This window comes from Mustelus asterias, chromosome 23 (genome assembly GCF_964213995.1).
Source record: "Mustelus asterias chromosome 23, sMusAst1.hap1.1, whole genome shotgun sequence".
NCBI classification, from domain to species: domain Eukaryota; kingdom Metazoa; phylum Chordata; class Chondrichthyes; order Carcharhiniformes; family Triakidae; genus Mustelus; species Mustelus asterias.
In genome coordinates, this window is record NC_135823.1 from 13356794 (window position 1) to 13373917 (window position 17124).

Sequence of the window (17124 nt, forward strand, 5' to 3'; positions counted from 1 at the left end):
TACACACACTAGCTGACTAATTAAATAAATAAACAATTCAATTAATCCAATTAATCTCTTACCAGCACTGCTGCTTTTCAATCACCCCTCTCAGCTTGCTCCAGTGGATCAATGAGGGGGAACCACCCAGGTAACTGACTTTTAAAGTTAAAATAAAAACCCTTCCCAGACTCCTTTGCTGCCCACTTCTAGTTTTCACTTTAAACTTGAAAAACTGCTGTTAAAGTAAAGGCCAAAAAAATACACACACTAGCTGACTAATTAAATAAATAAACAATTCAATTAATCCAATTAATCTCTTACCAGCACTGCTGCTTTTCAATCACCCCTCTCAGCTTGCTCCAGTGGATCAATGAGGGGGAACCACCCAGGTAACTGACTTTTAAAGTTAAAATAAAAACCCTTCCCAGACTCCTTTGCTGCCCACTTCTAGTTTTCACTTTAAACTTGAAAAACTGCTGTTAAAGTAAAGGCCAAAAAAATACACACACTAGCTGACTAATTAAATAAATAAACAATTCAATTAATCCAATTAATCTCTTACCAGCACTGCTGCTTTTCAATCACCCCTCTCAGCTTGCTCCAGTGGATCAATGAGGGGGAACCACCCAGGTAACTGACTTTTAAAGTTAAAATAAAAACCCTTCCCAGACTCCTTTGCTGCCCACTTCTAGTTTTCACTTTAAACTTGAAAAACTGCTGTTAAAGTAAAGGCCAAAAAAATACACACACTAGCTGACTAATTAAATAAATAAACAATTCAATTAATCCAATTAATCTCTTACCAGCACTGCTGCTTTTCAATCACCCCTCTCAGCTTGCTCCAGTGGATCAATGAGGGGGAACCACCCAGGTAACTGACTTTTAAAGTTAAAATAAAAACCCTTCCCAGACTCCTTTGCTGCCCACTTCTAGTTTTCACTTTAAACTTGAAAAACTGCTGTTAAAGTAAAGGCCAAAAAAATACACACACTAGCTGACTAATTAAATAAATAAACAATTCAATTAATCCAATTAATCTCTTACCAGCACTGCTGCTTTTCAATCACCCCTCTCAGCTTGCTCCAGTGGATCAATGAGGGGGAACCACCCAGGTAACTGACTTTTAAAGTTAAAATAAAAACCCTTCCCAGACTCCTTTGCTGCCCACTTCTAGTTTTCACTTTAAACTTGAAAAACTGCTGTTAAAGTAAAGGCCAAAAAAATACACACACTAGCTGACTAATTAAATAAATAAACAATTCAATTAATCCAATTAATCTCTTACCAGCACTGCTGCTTTTCAATCACCCCTCTCAGCTTGCTCCAGTGGATCAATGAGGGGGAACCACCCAGGTAACTGACTTTTAAAGTTAAAATAAAAACCCTTCCCAGACTCCTTTGCTGCCCACTTCTAGTTTTCACTTTAAACTTGAAAAACTGCTGTTAAAGTAAAGGCCAAAAAAATACACACACTAGCTGACTAATTAAATAAATAAACAATTCAATTAATCCAATTAATCTCTTACCAGCACTGCTGCTTTTCAATCACCCCTCTCAGCTTGCTCCAGTGGATCAATGAGGGGGAACCACCCAGGTAACTGACTTTTAAAGTTAAAATAAAAACCCTTCCCAGACTCCTTTGCTGCCCACTTCTAGTTTTCACTTTAAACTTGAAAAACTGCTGTTAAAGTAAAGGCCAAAAAAATACACACACTAGCTGACTAATTAAATAAATAAACAATTCAATTAATCCAATTAATCTCTTACCAGCGCTGCTGCTTTTCAATCACCCCTCTCAGCTTGCTCCAGTGGATCAATGAGGGGGAACCACCCAGGTAACTGACTTTTAAAGTTAAAATAAAAACCCTTCCCAGACTCCTTTGCTGCCCACTTCTAGTTTTCACTTTAAACTTGAAAAACTGCTGTTAAAGTAAAGGCCAAAAAAATACACACACTAGCTGACTAATTAAATAAATAAACAATTCAATTAATCCAATTAATCTCTTACCAGCACAGCTGCTTTTCAATCACCCCTCTCAGCTTGCTCCAGTGGATCAATGTGTTTTCTACCATAGACCTTAAGTCCGCCTACCATCAACTCCCCATCCGCCCAGAGGACCGACAATATACGGCTTTTGAGGCGGATGGTCGTCTATACCAATTCCTCAGGGTTCCATTTGGTGTCACCAATGGGGTCTCGGTCTTCCAGCGTGCTATGGACCGAATGGTGGACCAGAACGGGTTGCGGGCTACCTTCCCGTACCTGGATAACGTCACCATCTGCGGCCATGACCAGCAGGACCACGACACGAATCTCCAACACTTTCTGCGCACTGCATCTCGCCTGAATCTGACCTATAACAGGGAGAAGTGCGTATTCCGTACGCGTAGGTTAGCCATCCTCGGATACGTGGTGGAAAACGGGGTCATTGGCCCTGATCCAGACCGTATGCGCCCACTTACTGAACTTCCCTTGGCCGCTAGCACGAAAGGACTGAGGAGATGCCTCGGGTTCTTTTCGTATTATGCACAGTGGGTCCCCAACTACGCGGACAAAGCTCGTCCGCTCATTAAGTCCACGACCTTCCCACTTACGCTGGAGGCCCAATTGGCCTTCAAGGCTTTGAAAAGCGACATCTCGAAAGCCACGATGCACGCGGTGGATGAATCCATTCCTTTCCAGGTGGAGAGTGATGCATCTGATTTCGCCCTAGCCGCCACACTAAACCAGGCAGGCAGGCCCGTCGCGTTCTTTTCCCGCACCCTTCAAGGCCCAGAAATTCGGCACTCAGCGGTGGAGAAGGAGGCTCAGGCCATTGTGGAGGCAGTCAGACACTGGCGCCATTACCTGGCAGGGAAGCGGTTCACCCTGATCACGGATCAACGATCCGTGGCGTTTATGTTCAGCAACACGCAGAGGGGCAAGATCAAGAACGATAAGATCTTGCGGTGGAGAATTGAGCTCTCCACCTATAATTACGATATTATGTATCGTCCAGGGAAGCTCAATGAGCCCTCAGATGCCCTCTCGCGCGGAACATGCGCCATCATGCAGGAGGACCGCTTGAAGGCTCTCCACAATGATCTGTGTCATCCTGGAGTCACCAGACTCTACCACTTCGTCAAAGCCCGCAACCTGCCCTACTCGGTGGAGGATGTCAGGTCAGTGACGAGAAGCTGTCGGATTTGCGCAGAATGCAAACCACACTTTTATCGACCAGACCGGGCACAATTGGTCAAGGCCACTCGCCCTTTTGAGAGGCTGAGTGTGGATTTTAAGGGCCCCCTTCCCTCAACGGACCGGAATGTCTATTTCCTCAACATAATAGACGAGTATTCCCGGTTTCCGTTTGTTGTCCCCTGTGCGGATACGTCGACTGCCACCGTCATCAAGGCATTCAGTGAGCTTTTTACCCTGTTCGGGTACCCCTGCTACATTCATAGCGACAGGGGCTCGTCGTTCATGAGCAACGACTTGAGGCAATTCCTGCTCTCATTCGGGATTGCCTCTAGTAGAACCACGAGCTACAACCCTAGGGGTAACGGACAGGTGGGAAGGGAGAATGCTACAGTCTGGAAGGCTGTCTTACTGGCACTGAAATCCAGGGGCCTTCCAGTCTCCCGTTGGCAGGAGGTCCTTCCAAATGCGCTCCATTCTATCCGCTCCCTCCTGTGTACGGCAACCAATGCTACTCCCCACGAGAGGATGTTCTCATTCCCTCGGAAGTCGTCCTCGGGAACCTCATTGCCAGCCTGGTTGACATACCCAGGACCCGTCCTTCTGCGGCGACATGTGAGGGCTCGCAAGTCCGACCCTTTGGTCGAACCGGTCCAACTCCTCCACGCCAACCCTCAGTATGCCTATGTGGCATATCCTGACGGGCGAGAGGACACTGTCTCCATTAGAGACCTGGCGCCCGCAGGGGACGTAGCAACTCCTGTCGCTCCTATTCCCCCAGTCACGAATCCACTACTCCTCATTGCTTCCCCAGACGTGGCGCGGTCAGCACCGGGACCAGTGCATAACACTTTTACTCCCATGTACAGCTTGCCTGAGACTCGGAGATCGGCGCCACCATCATCACCACCACCACCACCACCAAAGGTTCCAGGATCCCCTGCACCATCGCCTCACCAGGGCCGGCCGGCCCAGGAGTCCTTGAGGGGACAGCCAGACGTTGTTTTGGAAAGAACGCCACCACAAGCACCTGCTCCGGTTTCGCAACCGGTGTTGAGGAGATCACAGCGTCGGTGCGGTCCTCCAGACCGTCTGGACTTGTGAATTCTGTGAATTGTCTGTTTATATGACCTGTTTTTCTTGCACCCCACCACCTTTTGTTCTTAAAGGAGGGGTGAATGTGGTGAACCATCGTTGGTTCACCACTGGGGGTTGTTATTATGTTACTGTTGGGCTAGGGTGTTGTTACTGTGGGGGTTGTACAATGTTGTTGGGTTAGGGTGTTTACCTGTTATAAGAGTTATCATGGCACATTCCAGTGGGGTCCCGCCTCCGGTGGCGAGGTATAAGACCCCCTGCTCCGGCAGGACCCCTTCAGTCTGAACTGGTGTATTCGTGTTAGTAGTTCCATTGTTACTCTATTAAAGCCTTCAATATCGAAGCCTTGGTTCCACGTGCTTAATTGTCACGCATCACTTCGTTTTGTAGTTTCTTGCGGTTTTTGACAGAGCAGGAGCCATACCAAGCTGTGATACAATCAGAAAGAATGCTTTCCATGATGCATCTGTAAAAGTTGGTGAGAGTCGTAGCTGACATGCCAAATTTCCTTAGTCTCCGGAGAAAGTAGAGGCGTTCAGTACAGTTTCGGGTTAATGGTAACCCCCCCGGAGGTTGATAGTGGGGGATTCAGTGATGGTAATTCCATTGAATGTCAAGGGGAGATGGTTATATCCTCTCTTGTTGGAGATGGTTACTGCTACTTACCATTTGTCAGCCCAAGTCTGAATGTTGATCAGGTCTTGCTGCATCCCAGAATGTACTGCTTCAGTATTCAGTTTCCCCTGAATCCCATTGAATCCAGTTTTACCAGGGCTCCTTTATGCCACACTCAGATAACTGCTGTCTTGATGTCAAGGACAGACATTCTCATGTCAGTTGTAGTGAACATTCCAAAAAAACAAACCCGTCACAGGCAAGAATTTTTGAGAGTTAAATTGGAGCACATGCTGCTGTCTTCCAGGCTCTGTGCTTCATTTCTTTATTTCATTTAACCTTTATTTAGCCAGGTTCGATAATTGAGGACCAATTCTCAATTCCAAAAATAACCTGGTCAAAAGATAGAAAAATATAATTCATGCAAAGAGTGAAAACAATCAAATTCAAATTAGCAGTGAATGAGAATTGACAGTTTAGCAAGTACAAAGAAAGCAGGATTAGGCCTTTGAGTTGGATGATCAGCCATGATCATGACAAATGCAGGACAGGCTCGAAGGGCCAAATGGCCTCCTCCTGCTCCTATCTTCTATATTTCTATGTTTCTATCTTTGGAGTGTAGGAGGAAACTGGAGCACCCGGAGGAAACACACGCGGACATGGGGAGAACATGCAGACTCCACACAGACTGTGATCCAATTGAACCTGGGTCTCTGACGCTGTGAGACAGCAGTGCTAATCATTGTGCCCCCCACTGTGCCACCGCGCCACTGTGTCACCCAAAAGAAAGTGAAGACTGAAGAAAGCCTTCAGTCTTAGAGTGGCCAATTCATTCAAGTGACATGACCTCAGATTGTAAGAAGAGGCTGAAAAATCTAACAAACTTTTTTAATGGACAGGGCCGAAAGGCCTCTTCTTAGCCGTATGGTTCTTTGATTCTGTGATTCTATGAGGTGATTTCCCGAGCAAGGTTTGATAAACTATCAGTGGGGTTGGTGCCTTGCATGCAATGAGGGCAAGTTAATCAAGGGCGTACATGTCACAGTGATGGGTGTGAGACGAGGTACCAGTCATAAATGTAATCACAGAGTGAAAGAGGACATCTAACTTACCGAAAGAGGCTTTGGAGACCACTTTATGAACAAAGTCACGAGAATGAAAATCAGGCAGGATAGACATCGGACCGATGGTATAACCGGCAGAGTGAGGAAAAAAACAGGTCTAAACTTAACTTGTAAAACATAGAAACATAGAAGATAGGAGGAGGAGGAGGCCATTTGGCCCTTCGAGCCTGCTCCGCCATTCATTACGGTCATGGCTGATTCTCCAACTCAATAGCCTAATCCTGGTTTCTCCCCATAACCTTTGATCCCATTCGCCCCAAGTGCTATATCCAGCCGCCTCTTGAATACATTCAACGTTTTGGCATCAACTACTTCCTGTGGTAATGAATTCCACAGGTTCACCACTCTTTGGGTGAAGAAATGTCTCCTCATCTCTGTCCCAAATGGTCTACCCCGAATCCTCAGACTGCGACCCCTGGCTCTGGACATTTTTTGTAAAATGTCAGTGTGGGAATTAAACTCAAAGCATGGTGCAGGCAGATTCTGAGATGTTTGTAACTGGGAACAGGCTCAGGTTCAGATCTATCAAGTGTTGAAACTTTGCGATCAGAGGTAGAATAAAACAGCATAAACCTGGTTTTAGCCGAGTTCAGCAGAAGGTGGAGACCAAAAAATGTCCAGTGCACATTAGCAAAACTGAGTTGCGAATTGTGCAACTTTAGGGTGGAAGGAGCTACAGAATGTAAGATTGTCTCATCTGCATGCAGAATTAAAGAGTTCCATAATGCTTCAACCACAATTGTTTATATAAATAGAAAAAAGAACAGGGCCCAGAATAGAACCTTGTGAGACACCCCTTTTAACTGTAGGAGGATCAGAAACAAGCCTGTCTGATTTAACACACTGAATGCGATTAGAAAGAAGTTTGTGAACCAAGCAAAACAATCCTTAGTGAAACCAATGCCACTTAATCTTTTCATAAGAATCAACATAGTCAAAATCCCTTAGATAGATCAATAAAAATAGGTTTGTTTCTTGTCTAAGGCAGTTATAATATCATTTAAAGCTTGCAATGCAGTTGTAATACATCCATGTCCCAATTGAAAACCAGACTGTATATCTGGCAAAATGTTGTTGGTGTCTAAAACAGAAGCTACCTGTGGATAGACAATCCTTTCTGTAACCTTAGAAAGGCAGGGTAAAATCGGAATTGGTCTGTAGCAGTTTGGATCTTTAACAAGGGGTAGGAGCACAGTGGACTTCCATGCGAAAGGAATTTCCGCCCTTTGAATAGAGAGGTTACATTGATGACAACAGCAACTACATTAGTTCAGCTCTGACAGAACAGGGTCCAGGTCATAAGGATCAGCTGCCTTCTTCGGGTCTAAGTTGAGTTATTCTAACACCTCTGGCACTGTGACAGGCAGTATAGAAAAACTGGAAGGACAGGAGGCAGAATTGAAATTGATGAACTTTGCAGAAATCCCAATAACTGTTATTAGATATAACCATCTCAAATTGACATGGGAATTGGACAGGTCCACTGTACACATTTTAACCACGTGACCAAGTAAGATTCCAAATTAGTACCCAGGATGTGTGTGCACATTTCTTATCTTATTGTCACAGAGTTAGTGTGTGCCTACACATAGTTCGGGGCCAGTAAGAAGTCTCACAACACCAGGTTAAAGTCCAACAGGTTTGTTTAGAATCACGAGCTTTCGGAGCGCTGTTCCTTTCTCAGGTGAGTGATGAAGTGAGTCATTACTCACCTAATGAAGGAACAGCGCTCCAAAAGCTTGTGACTCCAAATAAACCTGGTGGACTTTAACCTGGTGTTGTGAGACTATTTACTGTGTCTACTCCAGTCCAACGCTGGCATCTCCACATCATGGTTTGGGGAAATCACAGTGTGGATCATTGCAATGATGAATTCAGCTCCATTCTTCCATTCTGGAACTCAGTAAATATCCTGACCTTATCTAGCTCAACTGAATAAAACACTAAACAACATAAATAACCATGTCCCCCCATCTGTCATTGGAATTATGCGAGGTTACTTGCTAGCTTAATATAGAGTACTGTTGGAATGATATTAATTTTAGGTGAGTTCCAGATATGTAATAGTTTAACTGATTTATAGGGAGTGACCTGGCTGCTCTCGCATTGCCCAATGAAATTATCTCCCGGTTTACCCATCAGTGTAGAGAATGAATGGAGGCATTACAGAGCAGGGCAAGCTGCCAGAAGAGGGAGGAGGAGGAGCGGGTATGCAATACTCAATAGGTGGACAAACCGATGAAAAGGTCTCAAGGACCACTTGTCCTACCTCTCTCGGCCTGAGTGAGAACATTGTGTATAAAGGACTGTTGCCTCCCTAAGGAGAGTGTCAGTGACATATATCAGCTGTTACAGCCACAGTTACAGCCTCAAAGCCAGGCAAGGATACTGCCTGAAGTTAGTTGTCAAGGTGACTGTTGAACGTTAATGTGATAGGTTCATTTCAGACATTAGTAACAGCCTCCAGTTTATGCTACGCTGTATATCACTGAACTGACTGAAAGACTCCATGCTAACAGAAATTCCCACATCATCAGATTGCAAGAGAGAGCAGATAGCGTGAGGGTTCAGTGACATTGCAGGATTGGTGCAGACTGCACATTGCTTTGTGTTTTCCCCATGTAACATTGCAATTTGCATCAATGGAAAGGGGTTCCACTAGCTGAAAGTGATTGTGGTTTATTTACACTGACAGCACAGCGAGCCGGTTTCTGCTCATTATCCAATGGCAGTTCTCTCTTTCACCTACATCCCTCAATCGAACACTGGTTATGAGGCAGCAAGCGTTTTCCTCACCCGACACCACTCATGACTCTCACACACACCCACACAACAGGAGCTGCCACAAGATAGTTAGTGAGCAGACTATCCCCATTCCCAAACAATATCCCTGCTGCCTGCATCATTCAGGGGGAACATGCAAAGGGAGCACTGAGCACTTGTCCACATTCCCCATAGATGCTGCAATATACACAACCTTTCCATGATGAAGGAATAGCCCAATCGGCATCTACTGAGGAGGGGGTAGAGAATGAGTGGGGGTAGAGAATGAGTGGGGGTAGAGAATAAGGGAGAGGTAGAGAATGAGTGGGGGTAGAGAATGAGTGGGGATAGAGAATGAGTGGGGGTAGAGAGTGAAGATAAGAATGAGGAAGAGGGTGAGAATGGGGAGGAGGGTGAGAATGGGGAGGGTGGGAATGGGAGGTAGAGAATGAAGAGAAGGGAGGGTAATCTGTGCAGCCTCTTTCTGCCAAGGGTTGGATGGGGGTGAGCACAGAGGTGGAAAGTGTGGAAATTTGGCATATCCCAGCCCTGGGCCACAATCCCTGAGTCAGGAATGTGTTGGTGTGGAGGGAGTGGTGGGGGAGTTTTCAGGCCCTGACACCGTGGCTAACGGATTAAGGTGAGTAAATGGGTAATTAAGTGAGGGGCTAACTGGAACTGTGCAGGCCCCCGACAACCCCCCACCTTCCACCCCAACCATCAGGAAAAGCGAGATGACTGAAGGTACAGCCCAGTGTGGGCCCAGCACTCCAAACAGGCACTGAGGCCCTCACTGAAATATTCACTAACTTCACAAATAAAATCACAATTCATCAAAATAATAATTGCATCAAACAATCATCCTTATGTATTCCTGGAGAGTCTTTCTCCCATCTGCCTTTCCCTATCCCGATGCTTCTTCAGTGACTGGTGCTCCTGAGCTGGAGGTTTATTGATCTTTAGCTGGGGACACTGCTGCTAACACTGAACCGAACCAGAGAACCTAACGTTAGACCCCACCACTCTGTCATGGGGGGCTGCAGTCTGCTCTGGCTAACAGGCAACAGTAAAGACACTGGTGGAGTGGCAACGATAGGAGAGAGAGCGCTGTCACCCTGGAGGTTTCTGCTTCACGGAGCCACTGCCACACTCAAGGGCTCTCTGAGTGTGAGTGTGAGAGAGTGAGGTAGGAATGTGTGTGAGTGAGTGTGTTTGTGTATGTGAAGGTAAGAGTGTGTGTAAGGGTAAGAATGTGTGTAAGGATGTGTGTGTGAGAGCGAGAGAGAATGTGTATGAATGTGTGTGTGAGAGAGTGTGTGTGTGTTTGAGAGAGAGAGTGAGTGTGAGTGAGAGGGTGTGGGTGTGTGTGTGTGAGAGAGAGAGTGTATGTGTGTGAGACAGCAAGAGAATGTGTGTGTGAGACAGCAAGAGAGTGTGTGTGTGTGTGTGTGAGAGAGGGAGGGTGTGATTGTGGGTGTGTGTGAGAGAGTGTGTGTGTGAGAGTGTGTGTGGGTGTGTGTGAGAGAGTGTGTGTGAGGGAGAGAGTGTGTGAGAGTAAGAATATATGTGTATCTAAGTGTGTGTAAGAATGGTGTGTGTGTGTGCATTAGTGTCATGGGGGAGTGGAGAATTCGGGGAAATGGAATTCTCATTTTATATATATATAATACTCTGATTAATAAAGGAAATTATTCCAAATACCATTCTAACCACTTTATCTACCTGTCCTGCAACATTCAGGGAACAGTGGACCTGCATTCTGAGGTCCCTCTACACTTTCCCATTATCAGTATCAGCTCCTTTGTCTTGTTAACTTTCCCCAGATGTATTATTTTACATTCTCCGGGTGGAATTCCATTTGCCTCTGTTCCTCCCACCTGATTAATCCATTAATGTCCTCCTCCAGCTTTCTTCATCAGTACCTTAAAATGTGCCAATAAAGAAGGAGAAAGTTTCCATTTATATAGCACCCTATGATTCCCCAGCACATACTAACATTCTTCGTCATGAATGAAATGTAGTCAGTGTTGCTGCAGGGAACCTTGGTAACCAGTTGCAGGTTGGTAATCTCCCAGTTTGGCCATGACGTTCCGGAGCAGGATTCAGAGTCAGCAGTCCAGAGGCAGAGACACCACTCACTGCATGGCTGGTGTGGACACAATCCCTGGATTCAGTGAACAAGCACTGTGAGGGGTCTGCGGAATTTTGGAATGATTGTTTTAAAGTACGTTAAATCACCTTCCTCCATTTCAATTTGTCTCATGATCTTCCAAATCACATGGCACAGTGGTTAGCACTGCTGTCTCACAGCTCCAGGGGCCCGGTGTTCGATTCCCGGCTTGGGTCACTGTCTGTGCAGAGTCTGCACATTCTCCCCGTGTCTGCGTGGTTTTCCTCTGGGTGCTCCGGTTTCCTCCCACAGTCTGAAAGATGTGCTGGTTAGGTGTATTAGTCATGCTAAATTCTCCCTCAGTGTATCCGAACAAGTGCCAGAGTGTGGCGACTAGTGGATTTTCACAGTTACTTCATTGCAATGTTAATTTAAGCCTACGGTGACACTAATAAATAAACTTTAAACAATAGAGCTGATACAAAATTCCATAAAAATCACAACATAAGATGATTTTAAGGCATCATCTCTGTTGAGGAAATAGAATCATAGAATTCCTACACAAGGAATTCCTGCAGAAGGAGGCCATTTGGCCCATCAAGTCTACACCGACAACAATCCCACCTAGCCCCTATCCTCATAACCTCACTCATTTACCCTGCTAATCCCCCTGACAGTAAGGGGCAATTTTAGCATGGCCAATCTACCTAACCCAGACATCTTTGGACTGTGGGAGGAAACCAGAGCACCCAGAGGAAACCCACACAGACACGGGGAGAACGTGCAAACTCCGCACAGACAGTGATCCAAAGCAGGAATCGAATCCAGGTCCCTGGCACTGTGAGGGAGCAGTGCTAACCACTGCGCCACCGAAATAGGAATAACAAAATGACAATCGGTAATTACTCAGCACCGATAGATTACCAATCACATCAGAGAAAGAGGTTTGTCAAAAAATGTCTTCTTAATTTAGCCCAGATCTTTTTTTGACGTTCAAAGATACTGAAGCAAAATGCCTAAAGCTGTCAGCGATGATGACAAAGTGGGATCTGGTAGTGTATATCCGATTGGCTGTTACATATTGAAATATAAAGGTTCTGGGATTGAAAACACAGAAGTCAATTTCTTCTAACATGAGGTTGAAAGATTGGTGACTGACTGTCTGTTTCAACACTGGAACTCAATTCCCAAAAGCTGATGATATTTGCATATATAAATTATATTTGTGAATGAAGGTGACCAGGCCTTTGGGCTGTGCATAGATCATTCTGTATTATCAATGAGTTTGTATTCATCTGCTAAAACGATAGGGAAATTGCAGAGAAGAAAGGGATAAACTGCTAACTATTCTGTGCTACCTTTTGCTTTTCACAGTCTGTTGAGAATTATTGGGTTTAAGTTATTACAGCAAGTATCTTCTTGGGCAGATTCCAACGGTGTAGTTTGGGGATATGGTGGTAGAGTAATTCTTTACTGTGATGGCAATCTAAAGGATTAAGAGCTAAAGAGAGGAGATTTAGATTGAGGACTTCAAAACCTTGAGGGGTCTGGACAAGGCAAATTAGGAGAAATGATTCCCATCAGGCATCAAGAACCAGTGGACTCAGATTTAAAATAATTTACAAAAGAAGCCGTGTTAACATGAGAAAAATCCTTTTCATGCAACGAGTGGTTAGGATCTGGAATGTACTGTGTGAGAGTGTGGTGGAGACAGATTCACACAGCGAGTGGTTAGGATCTGGAATGTACTCTCTGTATCTCTACTCTAGTCTATGAATGTGTAGGGAACCTTAAGCTGAATCTTGTCAACGTTACAAAACAGATGCACAAATTTAAATAGTCTCCCGAAATCCATGCCGAGGGTAAACATATTCTATGTGTTACTGTTCTCTGTGAATGTTTAAAAAAATGTTCAGGTTTTTTGTTTCCCTAGCTGAGGCATATTGAATCATCCAGTTGAGAAAAATGGGGTGAGGATGATCGCATAGGGATCAGGGAAAGCAGCCAATTTTCCAACCCATTTTTAATCGAGGTCTTTGAGTCGCTTCAGAAGCAGTGAGGTGAAAATGTGCTGTATTGCATCTGACAGGGAGTTTGCAATCTCCACCCTCTCTGTACATACTGGCTTGTTTGAGATGGCGCCATTGGAAAAGATAAGACTACAGGAGATCACCTTGGTATTATATTCTTTGCTGAATCAGTGCACCCTTTCTGTTCATCGGTGCCATTAGCCCGGAGGTTTATTTGGAGTGAATAATTTTGAAGTTCTTGACTCTTTGCCTAACTGTAACTCATAGAATCATAGAAACCCTACAGTGCAGAAAGAGGCCATTTGGCCCATCGAGTCTGCACCAACCACAATCCCACCCAGGCCCTATCCCCATATCCCTACATATTTACCCGCTAATCCCTCTAACCTATGCATCTCAGGACACTAAGGGGCAATTTAGCATGGCCAATCAACCGAACCCGCACATCTTTGGACTGTGGGAGGAAACCAGAGCACCCGGAGGAAACCCACGCAGACACGAGGAGAATGTGCAAACTCCGCACAGACAGTGACCCGAGCCGGGAATCGAACCCAGATTCCTGGAGCTGTGAACAAAGAACAAAGAACAAAGAACAATACAGCACAGGAACAGGCCCTTCGGCCCTCCAAGCCCGCGCCGCTCCCCGGTCCAGGATTGAATCCTGAATCCAGGATCCCCGCCCAATTTTCCAGCCTATCTACATACCAATATCCTATCCACCGAGCTGTCCCTCACAGCTACGATGCTTTGTTCATTACAACCTATTAACTCACCCCCACCCCCCTATTCCAGACCATGTGATCCCCAGGGAGAGGCGAAAACCCAGAGTGAAAAACCCCAGGGCCAATATGGGGAAAAAAAAAAATCTGGGAAATTCCTCTCCGACCCCCTGAGGCGATCGAAACGAGTCCAGGAGATCACAATGGCCCTGATCGGAAAATGCTTCCCAACCCTAGTCATTTCCACTTCCATGAACACCATATGAATTCCCTGCCCCCGAGACAGGTTCCCAACTATCCGCAGTCTCGCTCTGTACTGGCACCAGCAAGATGATCATAGAATGAAGCCTTGAAACGAGAAACAAGGAACAATTAGCCCGCGCCGCTCCCTGGTCCAAACTAGACCACTCTTTTGTATCCCTCCATTCCCACTCCGGTCATATAGCTGTCTAGATAAGTCTTAAACGTTCCCAGTGTGTCCGCCTCCACCACCTTGCCCGGCAACACATTCCAGGCCCCCACGACCCTCTGTGTGAAATATGTCCTTCTGATATCTGTGTTAAACCTCCCCCCCTACAAAGAACAAAGAACAAAGAACAGTACAGCACAGGAAACAGGCCTTCGGCCCTCCAAGCCTGTGCCGCTCCTTGTTCTGGTTTCTGGTTCCAAAATCCTGAATAAAAAACTGAGAAACCAAATGGAGAGGGATAACACTGCGATTGGGTGAAGCACTGCCAAGGCACCTGGTGGCCACTGCCTGGGTGTCCTGTGGGCGCTGCCAAGGTGTCTGCTCGGCACCACCAAGTGGGCACGGAAGAATGGACACTGTCCGGCCATGGTCCCGACAACCCTGGGGCCTTCGATGGCCTCCAAGCCCCCGGTGTGACCAGGTCACCGGGTCTGCGGTGCTGGAGACCATTAGTGATTGGCTCGGGCACGACATTGTGGCGGAGAGGTGGGAAGCCTTTGCGAGTGTGGACGACTGCATGCCAAGCTCACCAATGATATTGAATTCCAGGTAATCTCAGGCTAATAACCTTCACTCTGATGCAGTTCGCGCCATTCGAAAGGGGCCGAGAAAAGCACAAACCGTTTGGTAGCGGACAATATTTCCCCAGCTTGCCACCATTTGCGCCAGGCACGGCAATGTGGTAAAATCCCAGCCCTTATCCCTGGCAGCTCCAATGATGTGACGGAGTGAAGCAGCAGCAATCTCCATGCATCATGTCGACAGTAAGCACAGCCGTTCTCTTTATCTGTGCAGAGGGAAGAAGCGTCAGTGTTTTATACTCGTAACCCTGACGTTGGATCCAGTACAGTCCCCTTGCCTGTGATTTTTCTCAACTGAGGGCTAAAACAGGACCCAAAAAGTAATTCGCTCAGGGATCACAGGTTACCCAGCAGGGCGGAGGAGTCACGAGAAATTTAAATTTAATGAATTGTAACGGTTTCAAATCCAACACACAATTAGAGTGGTTATATAGACACATGGGCCAGAGTGCTCCACCCATTCACGCCCTGCTGCCGCTGCCAGCGAGGACGGAGAACTTGGCACTCTGCCAAATCACCGCTCACTGCAGCGGGACTGGAGAATCCCGCTGGCCAAAATGGTCAGAATCTTCCGGCCATGGCCTGTAACTGTAAGGTTTACTGATTGTGGGTTGGACAGACAGATGATGAGACAGAACGGTCCAATCATTGTAAACTCATTGATGATCTCTGTTCTGTCACAAGCTGACTGACACTAACATGAGGTCCTTGAGGACCCTTTTCCCGTCTGCCTCAATATCCCCCTTCTCAACTCTTCAGGGGCCAGCTGACACCGAACATCAATCATTCATTTCATTATTCTTACCCATTGAACTGTCCAATTAGTGTGCAACAGATACCCAAGGCAGACTTCCCCTCCCCTAGTCTCCAGCCCCATGAGATCATGCCTTCATTCAGCTGCTGGATGAACACCTTGTCATTTGCTTTCAGACAGCTTGTTCCGATATGCGAATCACGAGGCTGTGTCTTATCGGGCCCAGCTATGCCTACACAAATGTCTATTTCTACTATTTCTGCACTGTGTCCTTGTCAGATAACAAACCCTTGTCTGTTATCATACCCAGCACTGTTCAGTGTTAGCTCAGGAAGACTGCGAAAGAATCTTACTTACCTGGAGAAAGCTACATCTTTTGATTCTGTTGCACCATTATTTCTTTCAATAACTCGGCACTGACCTTGGCGAAATCTGCCACCTGGAGTCGTGACCGTTCCTAATGATCTGGCCTCATTTTGTAAAATGGAAATGGATTGAACCCTTGGGGACATGGTGGTATAGGAGTGGGTGAGGGTTAGCGGGCAAGATGTGGGAGTCTGGAAGCAATTGTGGAGTGGGGGGACAGTGGGCATGCAAAGGGAGGTTTAAGGCTTCTGCACCTCTTGTCAAACACAAATCCTCCCTCAGTGTACCCGAACAAGTGTCGGAGTGTGGCGACTAGGGGATTTTCACAGTAACTTCATGCAGTGTTAATGTAAGCACACTTGTGACACTAATGAATAAACTTTGAACTTTAAAAACTGAGGGAGAATTTAGCATGGCCAACACACCTAACCAGCACGTCTTTTGGAATGTGAGAGTTTAAACAGAGTTTAAATTACACCAACTTATACAAGGTAAATTGGTATGGAGGGATATGTAATGTGCTGTTTCTGCATGATGTGGGAGCAAGTGGACCCCAAGGTGGACCCCAGGGACCATGTCTGCAGTAAGTGCTGGTTGCTGGAGTATTTCCAGCTCAAGGTAGATGGACTGGACTCTGAGCTACAGACACTGAGGCTTATCAGGGAAGGAGAGAGCTATCTGGATAATGCGTATAAAGAGAAAGTCACGCCCCTTAGACTGACTAACTTAGCTGGGGGTCAGGGACAACAGGGAGTGGCTGCAGGTGAGGCGGGCAGTGGGGGGAAGAAAGGAAGTAGTTTGCAGGAGGTAAAGTCCCAAGAACCTCAGCCCTTAAATCTGTGCAACAGATTTGAGGTTCTTGCCACCAGTGTAGATGGGAAAAATGACTGCAAGAAGGACGAGCAAACTGCCGGCAGTACCAGGGTGCAGGGTGCTGCTGCAACGGAGAAATCAAAGAGAAATGTAGTAGTAATTGGGGACAGTGTAGTTAAGGGCATAGACACTGTTCTCTGTGACCAGGAGAAGCAATACCGTAGGTTGTGTTGCCTGCCTGGTGCTCAGGTCCAGGATGTATCATCTGGGCTGCAGAGGAATTTGGAGTGGGAGGGTGAAAATCCAGTTGTCGTGGTCCATGTAGGTGCCAATGACATAGACAAAACAGGAACTAAGGATCTGCAGAGGGAGTACGAAGAGCTAGGGAACAAATTAAAAGGCAGAACCAACAAGGTGGTAATCTCTGGATTACTACCTGAGCCACGCGCGAATTGGCGCAGGGTTAATAGGATTAAGGAGACGAATGCGTGGCTCAAGGATTGGTGTGGGAGGAATGGGTTC

General features: G+C 46.2%; 1 protein-coding gene across 1 annotated transcript in view; it reads left to right on the forward strand.

Moving 5' to 3' along the window:
• Window positions 1–17124, forward strand: part of gsg1l (gsg1-like) — a 289153-nt gene that overhangs the window by 258600 nt on the left and 13429 nt on the right. The window lies entirely within an intron of this gene.